Source organism: Thamnophis sirtalis, unplaced genomic scaffold (assembly GCF_051295495.1).
Source record: "Thamnophis sirtalis isolate CommonGarterSnake01/CBP01778 unplaced genomic scaffold, rThaSir2_p1.2 scaffold_14, whole genome shotgun sequence".
Lineage (NCBI taxonomy): Eukaryota > Metazoa > Chordata > Lepidosauria > Squamata > Natricidae > Thamnophis > Thamnophis sirtalis.
This window is the reverse complement of record NW_028261394.1, coordinates 14,793,402-14,817,435: the sequence shown is the minus strand read 5'-3', so window position 1 is coordinate 14,817,435 and position 24,034 is coordinate 14,793,402.

Below are 24,034 nucleotides of genomic sequence, written 5' to 3'. Positions count from 1 at the left end.
CAAATATTTTCCAATATATCTGGGAAAAGATTGTCTAAAAGTCACTGTAGGGTGGAAGGGCGAGCAGAGAAAGAAAAACTGGTGGGAAAGAAAACGATAATAAGCCAAGAGGATGGAGGAAAGGATCCAAAATACCTTGTTCAAAGTTCCTTAATCCAGAGGGCTCCACAGTTGCTTCACTAGTCCCAATTCTGCTGTCAGAACTGAAGGAATAAAATCCATTTCAGCCTCGTTTTCTCTCCGCACAGATTCACATCTGTCAGGCCTGAACAAACAGGTCCACACACGAAGAGCTCAGTACGTTACTTTATGGCTCATGTCTATTTCTTTTTTTTTAATAAAATACTTTTTTTATTTTCCATTTTTATAACATATAATCACATGTATACTATTACATAGCCAATATCATATTGTATTAATTAATAATTACATCAGTTCATCTTGCCATCAACTCCCGGAAAAAAAAAACTAAAAAAGATAGAAACCAATTATTGGCTCTTCTGCTCTCCATACACCACTTTCTTCTGCCTCTCTCCTCCCCCTCCTTACCTCCTTTCTTCCCTCCATCATCTTTTCCTACTCTACTTCCCCTTCCTTTCTCCTTCTCCTCTCTCCTCCTGATTCTCCTCATCATCCCCCCTTACCCTCTCTCCTATCCCTCTCTTCCTATCTTTCTTCTCTCCTCTGCTTCCCACTCTTCCTCTCATTCATTTGGTGTATTTCAGCTTCTGAGCAAACTCCATTCTGTGTTGATGGTATTTATACTTCCATATCCATATACTTAACACATCTTAGTTTTAAAGAAAAAATAAGAGAAGACAGAACCCATACACGGTATAAATCTTTAACAAAAACAGTCTAAAATATATTTGAAAAAAGAGTAGGAAATTGATAACATCTTTAAATTGAACTTAGCTCCTCCTTGCTAGGCTAACTTTAAACAATTTATATCATTCCTGATCTTAATCATAAGCTATCTGGAATTTCTTAGTCCCATATTTATTTTGAGTATAATCAATCCATTTTTTCCACTCTCGTTTATATCTCTCGTTTGAGTAGTCCTTAAGATATGCAGATATTTTAGCCATCTCGGCTAAATTGTGACTTTCAATGTCCATTCTTAAATAGTAGGCAAGTCTTCCTTCTTCCAGTATTGCGCCACCAACAATCTAGCTGCAGTTATTAAATGCAAAATCAAATTAATCTCTACCGCTGTACAATCAGTAATTATACCTAACAGGAATAGCTGAGGGGTAAACTTTATCCTTTTTTTAAGAACATTTTGCATAATCCACCATATTTTTATCCAGAATGCCTTAACTTTTTTGCAAGTCCACCATATATGAAAATATGTAGCGTCCAGAGAATCACATCTCCAACATTTGGGTTGTAAGTTTGGATACATAGAAGCCAACTTTTTAGGATCTAAATGCCATCTATAAAACATCTTGTAAAAGTTTTCTCTCAAGTTTTGAGCTTGTGTAAATTTTACATTTCTTACCCAAATCCTTTCCCATGTATCCAGCATTATTGGTTCTTCAATATTTTGAGCCCACTTTATCATACAGTCTTTAACTAATTCTGTTTCAGAGTCCATCTGTATTAATACATTATATAATCTCTTTATATGCATTAAACTTTGATCTCTTATTTGTTTAAGTAAATTATCCTCGACTTGCATAAAACCAATTTTTTGATCTGTTTTCCACCTGGCCTATAGCTGCCCATGCTGGAACCATGTTTGGATTACCTTTTCCTCTTTTAATTCATCCAAGGATTTTAGTTGTAATACACCCCTTTCTAGGGTAAGAAGCTGTCTGTAAGTAATTATATCCTGTTTTTGTACTATGTTCATATTTTCTATTGCATGTCTGGGGATTGCCCACATGGGTATCTTATCATTTAATTTGTATTGATATTTTTTCCAGACCCGCAGTAGAGCATTCCTTAAAATATGACTTTTAAAATTCTTATCCACTTTTTTGTTATATAGCAGGTAAGCATGCCAACCATATACCAAATCATGCCCCTCGATATTAAGTATTCTATCATTTGTTAAATTAATCCAATCACTAATTACAGATAAAACTACTGCATCATAGTATAATTTTAAATTGGGTAATTTCAAACCTCTCCTCTCACGCACATCTTGCATTATTTTTAGTTTTACTCTCAGCTTCTTCCCTGCCCATGCAAATTTATTAATACCCTTCTGCCATTCTAACAGGTTCACATCTTTTTTAAGTATTGGTAGCACTTGGAAAAGAAATAAAAATTTAGGTAAAATGTTTATTTTCACTGCTGCTATTCTTCCCAGCAAGGATAACCATAACTTCTCCCATTTTTTCATCTCTGTCTGTGTACTGTGCCAAAGTGGTTCATAATTATACTTATATAGTTTCCCGTTTGAGCTCAAAATATGAACTCCTAAATATTTAACCTTTTTAACTATTTCACATCCTATCATTCCTTCTAGTTCTTCCTTTTGTTTAGTATTCATATTTGTAGCTAATATCTTTGTTTTCCCTAAATTTATTTTGAATCCTGACACTTGACCATATTGATTAATCATATTCATTAAGACCTTACTAGATTCCTGCGGTTGGGTTAATATTATAACCAAATCATCCGCAAAAGCGCGGACTCTATATTCTTGCTGCCTAATCTTGATTCCCTATAAGCCCTCCAAGCCCCGTATTTTATTCAGCAATATTTCCAAAGTTATAATAAATAATAATGGGGACAAGGGACAACCCTGTCTTGTACCTTTTTCAATTTGAAAAGAATCTGTTAAACTTCCATTAACTATAATTTGAGCTGTTTGTTGTTGGCATATTGCTTTGATTGATTGTAAAAAATGTTCTCCTATTTGCATTTTTTGCAATGTTTTCAACAGGAATTGCCAGTTAACTCGATCAAAGGCTTTCTCAGTGTCTAGAAATATGAGCATGGCAGGAATTTGGTTATTCTTTCCCAAATATTCTAGTGCATTAACAATTAATCTTACATTACTTCTCATTTGTCTCCCTGTTTGATCATTATGGATCAATTGTTGAATAACCAACATTAACCTGTTTGCTAGTATTTTGGTAGATTTTATAATCTACATTAAGTAGTGATATAGGTCTGTAATTTTTTGGTTGAGTAATATCTTGGTCTTCTTTGGGTATCAGGGATATAAAAGCTGTCTTCCAAGATGGGGGTACCTTGCCTTCCGTTTGAATCTTATTAAATAATTCCTTAAGAGGTTCTACCATTTCTAATTGTAGATTTTTATAATAAGCCGCTGTCAAGCCATCTGTACCAGGTGCCTTCCCTGCCTTTAACTGCTTGATTACCTGTAGGATTTCCCCAAAGTTATTGGTTGATTCAATCTTTCCCTCTGCTCTTCTTTAACTATGGGTATTTTTTTCTTTATCCAAGTATCTTTCTATATCTAGACCTTTAATTTTATCATCCTTGTATAATGCTATAAAGAATTCATGAAAGACCTTTTGAATCTCATCCTGTTGATACACTTCTTTCCCTCTGTAGTGTAATTTGGTTATGTTATGAGATTTCTGTTTTTTCCTAATCAGATGTGCTAACCATCTACCAGATTTATTTGCATTGCAGAAAGTGTTATGTTTTGCATATAACAGACTGGTAGCTACCTGGTCTGAGATCAGCAAAATTGGTCTTTTAATAAGGTAATTGCTTCTTTAATCTTTTTATCTCCTGGTTTTAAAGTTAACTCTTCCTAATTTCATCTTCCAGTTCTGTTCGCTTTTCCCCCTGTTTGTGTCTAATTAATCTATTAAGATTTATCAAACCTCCTCTCATATACGCTTTACTTGCATCCCATACAATTTCCATAGATGTACCCTTATTCATATTAAAAACAAAGTATTCTGTTAGCAATTTTTTACATTCATTAATATATTTCTCATATCTAAATAAATTTTCATTCAATCTCCAAGACCTTCTTGCATGTGTCACACTTCCCAACTCCATCCAAACCGGGTTATGATCTGATAAAACTCTGGCGCATATCTTTGTCTTCTTTACCCTAGAAAGCAAATCATTGGTAGCTATATGAAATCAATTCTAGAAAAAGATTGGTGTCTATCAGAAAAGAAGGTAAAGTCATATTCTTCTGCATTTTTTTCTCACCAAATATCTCTCAGTTCAAAATCATCCATCATATCAAAAAAGGACTTAGGTAGTTTCGCTCGCATTTGAGTATTTGTCTGAGAAGCCTTCTTATCTTTCTTGGTGTCCAAAACACCGTTCCAGTCGCCCAATAGTATACAGGACCTATAATCCCACTGTACTAATTTAGCATGGAGCTTTTTATAAAATCCATCTTGTTGTTGGTTGGGAGCATATATTCCCAGTAACAATGTCCTTTTCCCTTCTAGTACCAAATCTATTACAATATATCTTCCTTGGGAAGATATAGCTCATGTCTATTTCACAGGAATGTTCCCAGACTGGTGGTTTGCAGATAAGGTTCAACAGCATTCAAGAAGAGTTGGGCCTTGTTTTCTTGCGCCTAGGGAGAGATTCCAAACTAACTTCCTATTTGACTCCTCTCTCTGGTGTCAGACAATATCTCTCTCTCCCTCTCTCCCTCCCCTCTCTCCCTCCTCCTCCCGTCTCCCTCTCTCCCTAGTTCTGCCTCCCCCTCCCCCTCCCTCTAACTCAATATCTAATTGATGTTATCCTGGCTCAGAACTACCGTATTTTTTGGAGTATAAGACACACCTTTTTCCCTCAAAAAAGAGAGTGGGTGTGTCTTATATACTGAATACAGCATTTTTGGCCTCCCGAAACCCTGCCCCTTCACAAAAATGGCTGTGCATAGCCTTTAGGAGACTTCCAGAGTGCTCCTGGCAGCTAGGGAGGGCAGAAATGAACAAAAACCGGGCCGTTTTTTGCTCATTTTTGCCCTGCCAGCCACCAGGAGCCCTCTACAAGATTCCTAAAGCCTATGCGTGCCTTTTTTTTACATCTTTTTGACATTTTTTGTGTGTCTTATACTCCGGTGCATCTTATACTCCGAAAAATACAGTAAGTTGCATGGAGCCTGGTTGGTATTTCTGTGAGATCTTGCCTCTTGATTAAACTGTAAAGTCAAAGAGCATCTTACAAGGCCTTGGCAAACTATTTCCAAGTATACCATATGCACATTCTTCAGTGGCAGCCAACATTCCCAAATCAATAACTTATGTTTATATTGATATTCCTCAGCCCTGTCTTCTTCCATGTTCTTCTGAAGGCCACAAGAATCTAGTTATACTCTGTGAGGTAAAGGGAAGAATCTACCTTGGCAAGTTTCTGTAGTGATCATTACCTCACTTTCCTTAGGGATATTTCTGTGTCCTGATTAAAGGACATGCTTAATGTTACTGTGCGAATAAACAAGGGAAGCCCTAAGAGCTGTTAATAATTAAACTGGGCTCCACAGTAAATCCCAAACTATTTGTTAACTGGAGATATAATTATTCTTTTTTTAAAAAAACAGGTCTGCATTCTCAGGTTATATACTGCGTAGAATTCTTCTGAGAAAATAGAGTAAGGTACCCCTTTATGGTAAGATTCCATTAACTCAATCTTGCAACTCTGAATTTACATTTCTTCCCCGTCACCTTTACAGCCCAAGAAACTAGGGAAGGTCCCTTCTGAGATGTTTGCCATGCCCCGTTCCTTCTGTGGGTTCATCTCAGTGGTCGGGCACCAGGCACCGTTTTGGTACAGTGCTCTGCACCACCTGCCCACCCGCTTTCCTTACCTGTGTTTGACCCAACTGGGCCATTTGTGCAAGCGCACGGAGCGTACGGCGCCTGCATAATGCTCCACCAAGCACCTGGAGCATTGCGAGTGGTGGGTATGCATGCATGCGCTGTGCATGTGCACATGGTGGATGCCCAGCCCCTGGTGGATGCCCAGCGTAGTGGTTGCAACAGGAACCCACCACTGGTTCCTCTGTTGTAATCTGATGGTTTCCTAGTCTGCATCCCTTCATCCAGTCTTCCAAGGTCATTCTCCTACACTACTGGGAAGGCCTTTGGAAGAGCAGCAGTAGCCACATCCTCCAGATAATAGCAAAAACATAAATCCCGCAAACAGAAGGATACTTGATAGGTTCCTTGTTATCCTTTCTTCTTCAGGTTTCTCTTTCAGCATGATTAAAGATAATCTCATTATCACCTTGGACATTTATATGGTGACATCATTGCAACAAATTGCTCCCCACCATTTGAGAGGACATCTGGGAATTATTATTTATTGTGCCACTTATGCCCAGTCTAATGTTGCAAGTTGTGGCTTGTCAAGGCTCCTTTGCTAGCAGCTACAAGCAGTCGTTTTAGCCTTCAGGCATCCGTTCCTTCCTTGAGTTGTGAAGACACCGTAACATACCCATGTATCCAACTCTGCTCTTCTTTCATTTAAAAACAACACATATTATTTTCAGCTGAAGTCATGAGAAGTTTGTGTTCCTATCACTTGGAATAACAGAGTTGGAAGGGACCTTGGAGGTCTTCTAATCCAACCTCCTGCTTAGGCAGGAAACAATACACCACTTGAGACAAATGGATATCCAACATCTTCTTTAAAATGTCCAGGGTTGGAGCAGTCAAAATTTCTGGAGACAAGTTGATTAATTGTTCTAACTGTCAAGAAATATCTCCTCGGTTCTATGTTGCTTCTTTCCTTGATTATTTTCCACCCATTGCTTCTTGTCCTGCCCTCAGGTACTTTGAAGAATAGCTTGACTCCCTCTTCTTTGAGACAGCCCCTGAGATATTGGAAGACTGCTATCATGTCTCCCCTAGTCCTTCTTTTTATTAAACTAGACATACCCAGTTCCAGCAACTGTTCTTCATATGTTTTAGCCTCCAGTCCCCTAATCATCTTTGTTGCTCTTCTCTGCACTCTTTCTAGAGTTTCCACACCTTTTTACATTGTGGTGACCAAAACTGAATGCAGTATTCCAAGTGTGGTCTTACCAAGGCCTTAAAAAGTGGTATCAACACTTCAGATGATATTGATTCTATCCCACTATTTATGCAGCCTTGACCTGTGTGGGCTTTTTTGGCAGCTGCTGCACACTGTTGGCTCATATTTAAGTGGTTGTCCACTAGGACTCCAAGATCCCTCTCACAGTTACTACTATCCCAAAGGAATCACTTTCTGGATAAGGGAATGAGCTGGTGTATAAAGCCATATCCTTTGACTCTAATATGTGGCATGCTTTTCTCATTCTATAGAAATGATGCTATATTATCATACAATATTGAAATGGGAAAACTATCTCTCTCACACACACACACCAAATATCTCTGGGCCACAGTCCCCCTCTCCTTTCTTCACTGGCCAAAACACAAGTGGAAATTAGAGTCCAAAACATCTGGATGCCTGCTCATTCTCTAGCTTGATGTAGCACCTCTAACCGGATTAAGCATTTGAAAGTATTATTTTAAACAATGACTGAGAAAAACAGAGTATATGGAATTAAAGGGTTGGAAGGAAGCTTAAAGGTCTCCTACAATAGTCCAGGTCCCTGCTAAAGCACAAGATCCTATACCTTTCCAGACAAATGGCTATGCAATCTCTTCTTAAAACCTGCAGTGTTGAAGCATTCACAACTTCTGGAGGCAAGTTGTTCCATTGATTAATTGTTCTCACTGTCAAGGAATTTCTCCTTAGTTCTAAGTTGCTTCTCTCCTTGATTAGTTTCAACCCATTGCTTCTTGTCCTACACTCAGGTGCTTTGGAGAATAGCTTGACTGCCTCTTCTTTGTGGCAACCACTGAAATATTGGAACACTGCTATCATGTCTCCCCTAGTCCTTCTTTTCATTAAACATTAGACATACTCAGTTCCAGCAACTGTTCTTCAGGCTGAACCTCTGTTTAATGATCTTCTACCTGTAACTTCTAAAGTGCTTTGGAGAACAGGTTGATTCCCACTCTTCTCCGTTATTGCTTCTCAAGAGCTCAAAGACAGTTAGCATGCCCCCACCCCAATCTTTCTCTTTGTTAAGCTAGACATACCTAGCTCTTTCAAGCATCCATCGTATGATTTAGCCTCCAGGTCCTTTATCATCTTTATTGCTCTTCTCTACACTTTTTCTAGGAACTCAGCACTTTGTTTGTTTTAAATTCAACTCCTTAATAAAGAAAAGGAAATCTCTCTCCAAAAGTACATTGTTTGGGAGAAGACAAAAAGGTTAGGCAATTCTCTTCCTCTCCCATTTTCACATTCCTATGGGAATTAGGAAACTATGAGCATCAACACTTCACGTAGAATTAATGAGGGAATAAAGTCAGAGTTAGAATTAGCATTGTCGACTAGTCCACTACCTTTAAGGTAAAGGTAAAGACTCCCCTCGTGCATGCGTGCTAGTCAGTCCCAACTCTAGGAGGCAGTGCTCATCTCCGTTTCAAAGCTGAAGAGCCAGCGCTGTCCGAAGACGTCTCTGTGGTTATGTGGCCGGCATGACTAAAAGCCGAAGGTGCATAGAACGCTGTTACCTTCCCACCAATGGTGGTTCCTATTTTTCTACTTGCATTTTTTCATGCTTTTGAACTGCTAGGTTGGCAGAAGCTGGGACAAGTAATCGGAGCTCACTCCATTATGCGGCGCTTGGGATCCGAACTGCTGAACTGCTGACCTTCTGATTGACAAGCTCAGCATCTTACCCACTGAGCCACCATGTCCCTTCAACTATCTTTATAAATGGACAATATTTCTCTTTTTGTAGACCAAGTACCCCAGCAAGACCAGAGCTATGGTATCACAATGTTATGCAATTTTTTTTTCTGGATTTGTTAGGGGAGGTGTCTTCTTGTTGTTGTTTTGTGAGTGAGTTTCTGTTGTGCTGAGTCTTATATTTCACATGAGTGATTTCCCATGCTTGTTGTCTGTCGGATCTGGTGGGGGGAAAAGCCAACATGGCAGCCATGTAGAGGCACTCAAAGCCCTTCCAATTTTTTTAAAGGTTTTGCACATTAAAATATGGATGGACCTTCAATTGCATCATTTATCAGGCATGAAGAATTCGGACCACATCTTAAATTCTGCTTAAACTGATTTATTGATTGTTCCTATGTACAAGAACCCTGACTGCTCTTTAGAAGGCCAGATCCTGAAGAGGAAACTCAAAGATTTTGGCCACCTACTGAGAAGGAAGGACTTCCTGGAGAAGAGCCTCATGCTGGGAAAGAACCTAGTCAACTAATGGTCAGCACTAAATTCACTAAATGCAAGAGAGGTTGAAATTAGTTCACTTGTGGGAATGTAGTGATTCTAGGCTGATTATCCTCTTAACTCCACCTCCGTATCTGGATGTCCTTTTCCTACAATAGTGGAAATCAGCCCTAAGACACATCACTGACATTGGCCTACTTGCTGCCATAGTGTTGGCTACAGTTAGCTCTGGGTCTTTTAAAATAGAAGGTTTCAGGGTGACACGCAGCCCACCGACCAGTGGTGGGATTCAAATTTTTTTACTACTGGTTCTGTGGATGTAGCTTTGTGGGTACGGTGTGGCTTTGTGGGCATGCTTTGTGATTGTGGCAGGGAAAGGATACTGCAAAATTCCCATTCCCTCCCCACTCCTGGGGGAAGGTTCCTGCAGAATCCCCATTCCCTCCCCACCAGTGGTGGGTTTAAAAAATTTTTAGAACCTCTTCTGTAGGCGTGGCCTGCTTTGTAGGAGTGGCTTGCTGGCCATGTGACCAGGTGGGAGTGGCTTGCTGGCCATGTGACTGGGTGGGAGTGGCTTGCCAGCCAAGTGACTGGGTGGGCGTGGCCAACTCGTAAAATGTGGTGAAACTCACTTAACAACGCTCTTGCTTAGCAACCAAAATGTTGGTTCAGAAACTCTGGCATTGAAGTGTGCAAGTCTTAAAGCTGTCAAATTACAAGACCCTTCCACCCCTAACCCTTTAGAGAAAATTACCCCAGGGGTGTTCAAACTTGGCAGCTTTAAGACTTGTGGACTTCAACTCCCAGAATTCTTCCTCTCGCTCTTCATCTTGATGATCTGCAGACGGGCGGGGGGAGGGAGCTGGAACTGGTTCTAAACAGCACTGTAGATTTGTGGAACCTCTTCTATAGAAGAGCTTAGAACTGGCAGGAACCCACCCCTGCTCCCCACCCAACTAACCTGCTTTTCAGCTCTGTTCTCCTGTTCTGGACAACAAAATAAGATCAGCTGGAAGTCTGAGAGGCAGCAGGGGTGGGGCCAGCCTATTTGCCGGTTCTCCCAACTACTCAAAATTTCTGCTACCGGTTCTCCAGAACCTGTCAGAACTGGCTGAATGCCACCTCTGCCACCAACCAAAGACCCTCACCGATGCAGGGGAGGACACAACCTGAACTTGTTCCACAAAATAAATCAAAAGTCCCAACAGGTCAAAGACACTTGAAAATGCGAAGCAAGCAAAACGCAATAAAATAAAGCAGCAACAGTGGAGATTAGAAAACGAACCCTTGCAAAAATGCTCGCTGTAATCCTACCTGGTTCGGGGATTTATTGCTGAACCATCTTACCTCGGTAGTTGATCTATCATCCCCTATTGGCAAGAGGTGCTTCATCATATATCTGCCAGTATCCCCAATGGTGCAAAAGAGCCCAGAAAACCTGGAAGGTAAATCATATGAAAAATGCCTCCCCTGTGGCCAGACGATGTCATCAGAGGGATGAATGCTGTGTGAATAAGAGATTGGTGGGGGGATTTACAAGACTCTGGGGGAAAGGAGAATAGAGGGAAATATTTCAAGGGGTATTTTGCACAACAGTTTGGATAGCAGCGTAGGAAAGGAGGAAGGGAAGGGGTGGGTGAAAGAAAACTAAGGTGGATAAAGTTTCTTAAAAGCATTAGGCTGCTTCAGAGCCATTCCTAAAGAACTACAAAGAAGGGAAATACATTCAGCTCTCACCAAAAAAGCCAACACAGCTCTAGGCTGCATTAACAGAGGGATAGAATCAAGATCACATGACATGTTAATACCACTTTATAATTCCTTGGTAAGGACACACTTGGAATCCTGCATCCAGTTTTGGTCACCACGATGTAAAAAAGATGTTGAGACTCTAGAAAGAGTGCAGAGAAGAGCAACAAAGATGATTAGGGGACTGGAGGCCAAAGCCTATGAAGAACGGTTGCAGGAACTGGGAATGTCTAGTTTAATGAAAAGGAGGATTAGGAGTTGCATGATAGCAGTGTTACAATATCTTAGGGGTTGCCACAAAGAAGAGGGAGTCAAGCTATTCTCCAAAGCACCTGAGGGCAGGACAAGAAACAATGGGTGGAAACTAATCAAGGAGAGAAGCATCCTAGAACTAAGGAGAAATTTCCTGACAGAACAATGAATCAGTGGAACAACTTGCCTCCAGAAGTTATGAATTCTCCAACACTTGAAGTTTTTAAGAAGAGATTGGATAACCATTTGTCTGAAGGGTTGTGGGGTTTTCTGCCTAATCAGGGGGTTGAACTGGAAGACCTCCAAGGTAACTTCTAACTCTGTTGGAAGCTATTCTAATTCTAATCCTAGTCCTCTTTCCATCCTATTCCCTTCTTCTGAGTTTAAATGCTGGTGTGCTGAAAGAGTTTGGGCTTTGTGAATTCTTCTGTGGAATATTGGAATTCTTTACTGGACAAATGTGTGAACTGGAATGCAGCTGTCCGCTCTATTTTCTATTTTGTAAACTTTGCCATGGGTTTTCCCCCTTATCAGCATACAAACTAAAATGCTATTTGTAAGGAAAATTAGGGACGAATATGTATAGATATATTCATACATATATTTATGTATATGCATGCACGGTATGAATTTAAGCCTTTGGTGTAGTTCTTAGTACAACAAGACAATAGAGAAAACAGAATGATGAATAATATCATTTTGCAAAAAAGAAAAAGAAAGCACTTTGATTTGATGATCACAACACAAATGAAGCAAAGCAGCAAAAATGGAATGCTGAGCTGAACTGTGAATCTAGAATTGTGCACCAATTCTTAGAAAACAGAGAACCTTTTTTTTGTTGTTAGTTGCAAAGTCATGTCCAACCCCTGGCAACCCCATGGACAACGTTCCTCCAGGCCTTCCTGTCCTCTACCATCCTCTGGAGTCCCTTTAAGCTCACACCGACTGCTTCGGTGACTCCATCCAGCCACCTCATTCTCTGTCATCCCCTTCTTCTTTTGCCCTCCATCATTCCCAGTATGAGGCTCTTCTCCAGTGAGTCATTCCTTCTCATTAGGTGGCCAAAGTCTTTGAGTTTCATCTTCAAATGAACCTTTCTAACATTCATAAAAAGATCTTAGCAAGGAAAGTCTTAGCAAGAAAAATGTCAAATCGATTATAATTAAAACAGTAGGGTCATCAGTTCTTAACAATTGACAAAACAAGCTTCCATTCAACCTTTGCTTTTGTAAAATGTACACCTATCCCATCCTTTGGGCTAAGTCAGATTAGAATTCCAAATATTTGTTCAAAGTAACAGTGGTTGGAGCATGTCACCAATCTTAGAACATAGACTCATAGAACTGGAAGGGACCTTGGAGGTCTCCTAGTACAACCCCCTCCTCAAGCAGGAGACTCTATATCATTTCAGATAAATGATTGTCCAGCCTTCTTTTGAAAGCCTTCAGTAATGGAGCACCCACAACTTCTGAAGGCAAGCTATTCCATTGATTAATCTCAGAATCAGGAAATTTCTCCTTGGTCTAGATTGCTTCTCTCCTTGGTTAGTTTCTTGTCTTGCTTAATCCTTACTACTACCTTGCTCAATAGCAGTAACTGTGAGAGGGATCTTGGAGTCCTAGTGGACAACCATTTAAATATGAGCCAGCCGTGTGCAGCAGCTGCCAAAAAGCCAACACAGTTCTAGGCTGCATAAACAGATGCATAGAATCAAGATCATGTGAAGTGCTAATACTACTTTAATATTACTTGGTAAAACCAAGTATGGAATACTGCATTCTGCTTTGGTCCCAACGATGTAAAAAGATGTGGAGATTCTAGAAAGAGTGCAGAGAAATGCAACAAAGATGATTAGGGGCCTGGAGGCTAAAACATATGAAGAACAGCTGCAGGAACTGGGTATGTCTAGTTTAATTAAAAGAAGGAGCAAGGGAAACATGATAGCAGCGTTCTCATATCTCATGGCTGCCACAAAGAAGAGGGGGGCAAGCTATTCTCCAAAGCACCTGAAGGCAGGACAAGAAGCAATGGGTGGAAACTAATCAAGGAGAAAAGCAACCTAGAATTAAGGAGAAATTTCCTGACAGTGAGAACAATCAGTGGGACAACTTACCTCCAGAAATTGTGAATGCTCCAACACTGGAGGTTTTTAAGAAGAGATTGGACAACCATTTGTCTGAAGTGGTGTAGGGTTTTCTGCCTAATCAGGAGGTTAAACTAGAAGACCTCCAAGGTCCCTTCCAACTCTGTTATTCTAAATTCTAGTCTTCATGTGTTAAGATGTCAGCCCTAGTTAGAACTCAGATGGGTGTCCATCAGAAAATGGAAGACTATTCTGGAAATTTGGGGGGGAGGGAGAGAGAAATCAATGTATCAGAGGTGAGCTAGCATACCATTTCCATATTGTTGCCAAGCAACCTACATGGACCTGTAGAGGTTGAGTTTCATTCAAGGAAGTATTCCTTCAATTGTTATTTGTTGGAAAGAGTAGCTGGAAAAAGTTGTTCCAGCGTCTATCAATGGTGAGGTAGACCATAATTTTGTAATCTAAAAGGCACGCGTTAAGTAGATAGGTTCCCTTCAAATTAGGCTTTACTCCTGGTAACTGCTTGAACAATTTTCCGTGGTTTCTTGCAAACTGGCTTTTGTGCTTAAAATGGGACTGGAACTCACAATCTCCTGGTGAGATTGCCAGCTTCCATGCCTAAGTCAAGACTAGAACTCACGGTCTCTTAGTAATTGGCCCAAATTCAACCAGCTAGCTTTCATGGCTAAAGTGGGACTAGAACATACCATGTTCTAGTTTCTAATCTGGTGCCTTTCCATTGGACCAAACTGTCTCTTAAAAAGTCTCACTACAGAAGGGGAAAAAAGAGAGGAGAAGAGAATAAAATGCAAACTTTTCCATCAGTTCTTAAAGGCATGTAAATGGTCAACTGCTAAAGTGAAGTCTTGGTTTACACAAAGGTGAATCACCAATTACCTCATTTCATTTTAAGGCTAGCTGGGTATGTTGTGGGAACTCATTCCTTGCATGAATAGAATAGAATAGAATAGAATAGAATAGAATAGAATAGAATAGAATAGAATAGAATAGAATAGAATAGAATAGAATAGAATAGAATAGAATAGAATAGAATAGAATAGAATAGAATAGAATAGAATAGAATAGAATAGAATAACAGAGTTGGAAGGGACCTTGGAAGTCTTCTAGTCAAGCTCCCTGCTTAGGCGGGAAACCCTACACCACTTCAGACAAATGGCTATCCAACATCTTCTTTCATGAAATTTCTCCTTAGTTCTAAGTTGCTTTTCTCCTTGATTAGTTTCCAACCATTGCTTCTTGTCCTGAAGGGGCAGGGGGGGGGCATGACCTCATAATTTTTAGTTCTGGTATAACAACATGGCAAACATCCTTAGGAGAAAAAAAATCCACTAACTGATGCAAGCAAACTGCAATGTGGATAAATAAAGTGGAAGGTGAGGTTAAAATAAGAGCAATGCAGCCTCCCCAAAACTGCAGCTTGAGCTAAAAAAAAATGCGCTAGAGAGAAACGATGAAATATTTTGGGTGAAATATTATTGCAGGGTGGATAATCCATCTGTTTCCTCAAATCTGCTCCTTTTGAGATAACATATTAAAATCAAGCAACATGTGGCACTAGTCCATTAGCCCAGAAAAAAAAATGCAAATGCATTCCCAGGAATTTCTGAACTTTGAATGAGACGTCGGTTTCGAAAGAGGTAATATATTAACTCATTCGAGATCTACAGAGATGTCGGTACTGCCCACCTGGTAGCAGCTTAGCCAAACCTAGTGAAAGTTGTTGCTTTTTTCCCAGAAGATGACGATGGCCTCATATCAAGTTTGCCTTGTAGTTGTTTACTATTTATTTATTAAATTCCTACACCATTCACCTTATCTAAGGGAATGTTTTACAACAGCAACATAATAATAAGGCAAAGGTAAACGTTCCCCTCACACATATTAACAAATGGACCCTGTAGGTCATCTATCTCAACCCCCCGCCCAAGCAGGAAACCATACACCATTTCTGACAGATGGCAGTCCAGATCTCTTCTTGAAAGCCTCCAGTGATGAAGCTCCCACAACTTCTGAAGGCAACTTCTATTCTAACTGATTGATTGCTCTCATTGTCAGAAAGTTCCTTCTTATTTCCAGGTTGAATCTCTCCTTGGTCAGTTTCCATCCATTATTTCTTCTCTGGCCTTTGGGTGCTTTGGAGAATAGCTTGACCCCCTCCTCTCTGTGGCAGCCACTCAAATATTGCAACACTGCTATCTTATCTCCCCTGGTCCTTCTCTTCACTAGACTAGCCATGCCCAGTTCCTGCAACCATTCATCGTTATGTTTTAGCCTCCAGTCCCCTAATCCTCTTCTCTGCACTCTTTCCAGAGTCTCAACATCTTTTTTTTATAATGTGGTGACCAAAACTGGATGCAGTATTCTATGTGGAGACTATAAAAGAAACGGGGTGCACAGATTTGGCATAATACCTTTTTCAATGACTATTCCCCACCCCCACCCCTATTCTCTGCATTTTTCTGCTGTTATAAGCGAGGCTGGCTTGATTGCAAGAGACAGGAGAATGGAAAATACCTTTGTTTGTCATTTAAATTACAAAAGGAAGGGAAAATGGAAGTTTTGGTGAGTATTCAAAAGAGCTATTTATTAGCTCCAAATGGCTTTCTGGAGTTGCATATTAGTTAATAAAAAATATAAGCCATTAGGGAGTAAGGAAAGGCAACATTAAAAGCTTGCCCGCTGTTTTCAAAGAAACAGGCGCCTTCTGCTGAGAATATTTAAGCATTGATTGTTCTAAGACAGGAGACCGTCCAAAATGGCTTTTTAACAATGCGGAATATTAGGCCTCAGAATTAAACACACAAAGAAATGGCGTATGAATCACACCAGGGGAAGGGGAATAGAGATAGGATTTAGCAAAATTGACTATTTCCGAGAAAGAACTAGGAAAGGGATTGCATTTCTTTAAAAAAAAAATAATAATTCCAGTTACGATACGTCGAATTCATTTTTTACTCAGGTTCACTTATGACGCAGCTGTCATAAGAGGTGCTAAAATCACAACATGCGTCAATTGGAAAGGATTATACCGGTTGTCCTCGACTTGCAACCATCTGTTTAGGGACCGTTCCAATTACAATGGTACTGAAAAAGGTCACTTTTTCACTCTTAGGACTGTTGCACCATCCCAACCATTTTTTTTAAGCTTTTAATAACCCTGTAAGGCACTATGCTTGCTGATCAGAAAGGTTGGCAGTTCGGTGGTTCGAATCCCTAAACGCCGCCTAATGGAGTGAGCTCCAGTGACTTGTCCCAGCTTCTGCCAACCTAGCATATAAAAAATGCAAGTAGAAAAATAGGAACCACCTTTAGTGGGAAGGTAACAGAGTTCCATGCGCCTTCGGTGTTGAGTCATGCCGGTCACATGACCACAGAGACATCTTCAGACAGCGCTGGCTCTTCGGCTTTGAATCAGAGATGAGCACCGCCCCCTAGAGTCAGGAATGACTAGCACATATGTGCGAGGGGAACTTTTACCTTTACTTTAATCCCTTACATTGTGGTGGAGTCTGGACAACTGAATGGAGCTGGGTGTTTACCAGCCAGATGCCCTTCTTGTCACCAATGCAGAGTTCTCAGCAGATAATTACTCATTGTGCCCAGAGAGAGAAATATCTGCCGCTAGCTAGGATCGAACTCACAGCCTCTTGATTGTGAGGCAAGAGCTCTACCTCTAGGCCACGAAGGCCAATCATCACATGATCAAAATTCAGACGTTTGGCAACTGGCATGTATTTTTTTATTTTCCTTTTTGTATTGTTTTATTGTATTATTGTAAAGCACAAGTGGGACATTAATTGTTTGAGTATAGTGGTATTTATACACTATGGATCGGAGATCATTGATATTCTATCATGGAGAGAATTTAAAACATTAAAAGATGAAGAAAGTGACACTTCTTTCAATATTAACTGATTTCTACAATGATAGTGCTAAGGAGTGCACCGTTGTTTAAATTTTACATCTAAGGCTAAATAAGTGTGCCATTTATTATTTGCCATTTATGTGCCATTTATTATTTGCAACTGCAAATTGTTTTAAATCATATATTATATAATGCAGGCTTCTGACTTCATTGCACTGTTATTATTTGTGTATTTATTTACTCCCTCTATCTATCTATCTATCTATCTATCTATCTATCTATCTATCTATCTTTTTTGAGTCTGTCTATCTATCTTTATTGAATCTATCATCTCCATAACTGTCTGATTTGACTCTGCAACCCACCAAGACACAGACTTCAACAGATAATTCGAAGTGCAGAAAAAACAATGGCTACCAACCTGCCTTCCATTGAGGACCTGTACACTGCACGAGTCAAAAATGCGGCTGTGAAAATATCTACGGACCCCTCGCATCCTGGGCATAAATTGTTTCAACTCCTACCCTCAAAATGATGCTATAGAGCACTGCACACAAGAACAACTAAGCACAAGGACATCACTCTGCTTAACAACTAATTCCCACAACACTGTTAATAATTTACTAAGAATATATTACTATTATTCTTCTCTTCCTTCCTAGTATCTATCTCTCCCCACTTATGACTATAACCATGTTGCTTGTATCTTTAAAATGTATATTGTTTTATTTGTTTACTAGTATGATTTGATAGCTTATTTGTAACCTATGACTATCACTAAATGTTGCATCTTATTATTCTTGATGAATGCATTTTATTCTCTTATATACACCAAGAGTATTTGCACCAAAGACAAATTCCTTCCAAATTCCAATCACACATGGCCAATAAAGAATTCTTCTCTACTCCACTCCACTCCACTCCACTCCACTCCACTCCACTCCACTCCACTCCACTCTACTCTACTCTACTCTACTCTACTCTACATTCTATTCTGTTCTATTCTATTCTACTCTACATTCTATTCTATTCTACTCTACTCTACATCCTATTCTATTCTACTCTACATCCTATTCTATTCTATTTCCATTATATTATATTATATTCTACCTATGTAATTATCTATCATCTACCATCTATCTATTTTATTTCCTGCCTTATTTTTATAAACAACTCAAGATGGTGAACATACCTAATACTCCTTCCTCCTTCTATTTTCCCCATAACAACCGTGTGATGTGGATTTGACTGAGAGAGAGAGAGAGACTGGCCCAAAAGTACTTAGTTGGTTTTCATGGCCAAGGTGAGACTCAAACTCGCTGCCTTCTGATGTTTAGTCCAAAATCACCCAGCTGGCTTTCATTCCTAAACCTGGATGTGAAGTCTCCCAGTTTCCAACTTGGTGCTTTAACCACTAGACCAAACTGGCTCTTCCCCCACCCAAAAAAAGAAACTTTTAATTAATAAATTAATAAATATTGTGGGATGGTTGAATATTTTCCTGTTTTTTTCTCCCCTGAGTTTCAACTTCGCTGTTGCGCTTACAAGTAAATCAATCTTGGTGGGATGAGAGTAGAAAAATTAGTTCATATTTACAAATTGGCTAACCATTGACATGACAAATGAAGCAAAATGAAAATGTTCCTACAGTTGCTGTATTTTTTATTATTTTAAAATGTTTGAGTGTTTTAACTGTAATAGATGGGTTTTTTTAACTATAAGCCCTGCCAGACTCCTTGATTGAGACTAGTAGCTATCGAAATTGAACAAATCAATAAATCAAGGCTATAATGCTGTCTGTAAAGTTTGACTTTGTTTTGCATTTTAACTACCATTGTGTTTTATTATTTGCATGCAATCATCCCCCCCCTTATTGCTTATTGAAACATCTGCACAGCAGGAATTTATCATTGATTGCATTTTAATTATTATTGTTGCCTTGAATGATAAAACCAAAATCTTACTTATGGATTATTACCCCTTTCTAATGAGGGATAATCTCTCCTATACAGTTGGTTTGCTGTGTTTGAGCTAAGTGCCAAGTATTAAACTAAGGTAAAGGTTCCCCTCGCACATATGTGCTAGTCATACCCAACTCTAGGGGGCGATGCTCATCTCAGTTTCAAAGCCGAAGAGCCAGGGCTGTCCAAAGACGTCTCCGTGGTCATGTGGCCGACATGACTAAACACCGAAGGAGCCGGGAACACTATGACCTTCCCACCAAAGGTGGTTCCTAGTTTTCTACTTGCATTTTTACATGCTTTCAAATTGCTAGGTTGGCAGAAGCTGGGACAGGTTATGCGGCACTAGGGATTCAAACTGCCGACCTTTCTAACTGACAAGTTCAGCCTCTTAGCCACTGAGCCACTATGTACTTCAATTACATGTTAGTATTACTTTAAAAATGCAGTAAAATGTAATAAATATGTTACTGTATTTATATGATACAAAGAGCATTGAAGGGTTAACATACCAGGAGAGGGTTCCTGCCAGTTCTAAGCTCTTCTATAGAAGAGGTTCCACAAATCTACAGTGCCATTTAGAACCGGTTCCAGCTCCCTCCCCGCGCCCGTCCGCACATCATCAAGATGAAGAGCGAGAGGAGGAATTCTGGGAGTTGAAGTCCACAAGTCTTAAAGCTGTCAAGTTTGAACACTCCTGGGGTTTTTTTTCTAAAGAGTTAGGGGTGCAAGGGTCTTGTAACTTGACAGCTTTAAGACTTGTGTGCTTCAAATGCCAGAGTTTCTGAGCCAACATTCTGGTTGCTAAGCAAGAGCGTTGTTAAGTGAGTTTCACCACATTTTACAAGTTGGCCATGCCCACCCAGTCACATGGCTGGCAAGCCACTCCCAGTCGGTCACATGGCTGGCAAGCTGCTCCCAGAAAGCAGGCCACACCTACAGAAGAGGTTCTAAAAATATATAGCAATAGCAGTAGACTTATATACCTCTTCATAGGCCTTACAGGCCTCTCTAAGCGGTTTTACAGAGAGTCAGCATATTGCCCCCAACAATCTGGGTCCTCATTTTACCCACCTCCGAAGGATGGAAGGCTGAGTCAACCCTGAGCCGGTGAGATTTGAACCGCTGACCTGCTGATCTAGCAGTAGCCTGCAGTGCTGCATTTAACCACTGCGCCACCTTGGCTCATATTTGAAAACCAACACTGTAACATACACAGATTAGTATGGGGCCCCTATGCTCATGGGGCCACGGGCAAGTGCCTATTAGGCCCATGTGTTAAGACAGGCTTGTGTGTGTATATATATCCATGTTTCTGTCCATGAGTCCATATTCCAATTTGGACAATTAAAAGGAAGCTTTTGATTTAAATTCTGGGTTAAAAGACCATAGAGCTCTGATTACCAGTTGTTTGGGATGAATAAGAGGTCATCCATTGTCATGGTGACATTTCCTTGCTTTTGCCAGAGACATTTATGTAGATTATATGCATAATCCAACACAAATCTCCAGCTTCAGAACCAATTCCAACTGCTGTATTTACCTTTTCTTTGGATAATTTCTTTTTTTCCCCATTTCTCTCTCTTTTCTTTTTAATTAGATTTTTTTCAGTGCAATAAAGAGCATACAAAATTAAGAGAAGATTAAGGGTTTGGGAGAAAGCATATAGAAAATAAGAAAAAAATAAGAATCAGAAAAAAAGAAGTGGAAAAAAAAACCCTGTTAATTTTAAGCTGTATTCCAAGCAGCAGAGCTATTACTTTTAGATCTCTGCAGGTATTCCAGTTGTACTTGGTATACAGATAGTTCTCCACATACGACAGTCCACTTAGTGACCATTCAAAGTTACACCGGCGCTGATAAAAAGTTTTTCACGAAATTTACATACAGATGCTTGACAACTGACACACAATATCTCAATATAGCAATATCCACAAAGAAGAGGGGGTCAATCTATTCTCCAAAGCTTTTTGTCTGAGGCCAGGACAAGCAATGAGTGGAAATGAATCAAGGAGAGAAGCAATTTAGGACTAAGAAGACATTTCCTGACAGTTAGAACAATTAATCAGTGGAAAAACTTGCCTCTAAATGTTCCAAATGCTTCAACATTGGAAGTTTTTAAGAAGAGGTTGGATAACCATTTGTCTAAGGGGTGTAGGGTTTCCTACCTGAACAGGGAGTTGGACTAGAAGACCTCCAAGGTCCCTTCCAACTCTGTTATTCTATATGCTATATTTACATTCCAATGACTCTTTACCAACTCACTTAATTTGCCTCTTCAGATTAGGTGGGAAATGAAACTAGCCTGCAGGACAAAGATGGTGCCCCCCTAACCAACTTGCTCAGACTGAAGATACTACTTGGACAAGCAGTGAAACATTTCAAACCAACAAGGAAAGAAGTCCAGTTGCATGGCTCAGCTTCTGGAAGGTCTACCTGCTTAGACTGAGAATCTTCACTGACATATTGCTTCAAAAATAGTTTCATGTTTTTGTATGATTCTTTCATGTCTGCAATATAAGGTAAAGGTAAAGGTTCCTCTCCCACATACATACTAGTTTTTCCCAACCCTAGGGGGCAGTGCTTATCTCATTTCAAAGCCAAAGAGTCAGCGCTATCTGAAGATGTCTCCGTGGCCATGTGGCTGGCATGACTCAACCCCCGAAGGCACACGAAACGCTGTTATCTTCCCACCAAAGGGAAGCATTTTTACATGCTTTCAAACTGCTAGGTTGGCAGAAGCTGGGACAAGTAACAGGAACTCACTCCATTACACCTCGCTAGGGATTCGAACCACAAAACTGCTGACCTTTCTGATTGACAAGCTCAGCATCTTAGCCACTGAGCCACCACATCGCTTGCCTCCAATATAGACATCTAATATTGTGAGGGAGCATGTTGCCACTGTATAAAAATAGATCACAAAATATTCATGATAGATTAAATCACAGCTTATTTTCATGATTTAGCAGACAAAGATAGACCCAAAAGTGTTTAGGAAGCCAAATCTTTGTTGTCCAGTGAGTTGATCACAATACAGGAGTCTCTTAAGTAACTATTTAAATACTCAGTAGATCAGTTTGAGGCACAGATTTGATTTATGCGACTTTCATGTTTGCCTTTGTGCAAAGGTAATATGTTTTATAATTCCCCTGGATACTGTCCAAATAGCCCACCTTCATCTTCATCATGGGTTATTGATGCAGCATTAGGCATTGTGAGTAAAGATTCACAGGTGTTAGCTTTTCTAGACCTTCAGTGTTGCTGACTATCCAATACATATTTTGGAATCTCTTTTCTGAGCTAGTAAATATTGACTGAATTGCTTACTCAGGTTGACTCAATGGATTAACCACAAAAACAGAAAACGGGAAGGACAAACTCAATGAAAGCATCCATTCATCCAAAGAAGCCTGGATATCAACCACAAGCCTTGTGCCACCAAACCCCACCCTAACCCTAACCAGCCACTAACTTTAACCCTAACCCAACCCTAACCCTAAATTGCCCATTCATCATGGAGATCATATTGCATTATAAGAGCTGCTGCGATGCAGTGGTTAGAGTGCAGTACAGCAGGCTACTTGTGCTGACTGCCCAGCTGCTTGCAATTTGGCAGTTCAAATCTCACCAGGCTCAAGGTTGACTCAGCATTCTGTCCTTCCAAAGTTGGTAAAATGAGGACCTAGATTCTTGGGGGCAAATATGCTGACTCTGTAAACCCCTTAGATGGCTGTAAAGCACTGTGAAGCAATATATAAGTCTAAGTAATATTGCTATTGCTATTGCTATTGCTATTTTATTCCATCTGTTGGACACCAGGAGAGGCACTTTGTATCAGTGGAGTTTCATCCCTCTTTAAATTTTTACTCTCCGTTTCTATAAATTTGTTCAGGATTCCCTCTGTTTTACTCATGCATGTCCATACATTCCTACAGGAGTGTTTTTAAGACTTTGTCTCCACTTTATGAACAACTGAATTACTTTCAGCACTAAAACCAATGGACAGCTCCTAATGTAAAATAGGAGTGCTTTCTAGGTTCTGATACTAAGATACATGATATTTTAATGTGGCTTTTTCCCCCGGGGGAGAGGCTAGGGAGATGATCATATTAATTTTAGATTACTACTGATTTACTTATGAGGAGCTTCAAACTCCATCATCTTTCATTATCATTCCAGCACCTGCATTTGTTTCAAAATTGCACAATAATAGGAAGCAATTTCAACTTATTTTTCTTCCCATTCAGGGGGAAAAAGTTAATGAAAATCAAAAGATTTTTTCCTCCTTGTACAAAGGTACTTTCGCTTCCATAATTACATTTTCAGTGTGTTTTCTTTGAAGTTGTCCAGTCTTGATTGACATGATACGAGATCCCTTAAGTTAACAGAGTTTCTCTGACTTTGTCGCAGCTCTCTAGAGCTTTATAAATCCTTCTTTGAATATTTCTCCTTTACTTTCTTGATTTATTAGTTTAAAATTAGGCTTAAACATAAAATATATATTGTACAATTGTCTTCTAATCTAAGCCAGAGAATCACTTTTTGATGTAGGAACCTAATGAAATGAGGGCATTTATATTTTGTATTCTACTCTCCCAAGAGCACTCAAATATATAAAAAAAATGATCATTAATTATTCTTGTTTACAAATCAAAACAGCTTCTTTTTTTTCAGCTTCTCTTTGCAAAATGGAAATATTCCTTTTACACAGTTAGAGTTTATAAAGATCCATCATACTTTAGGATTAAGAGAAGGATCCTCAATTGAAATCGAGTCCTAGAAAAGTTAAGATTAAGTGGAGAAACAGTAACCCTCTTTTTTTTAAAAAAATAATAAGTCACTGAAGAGTTGCTACTGCATAAAGCTGAGAAAAACCCATCCATTATTGCTTGAACAAGCACT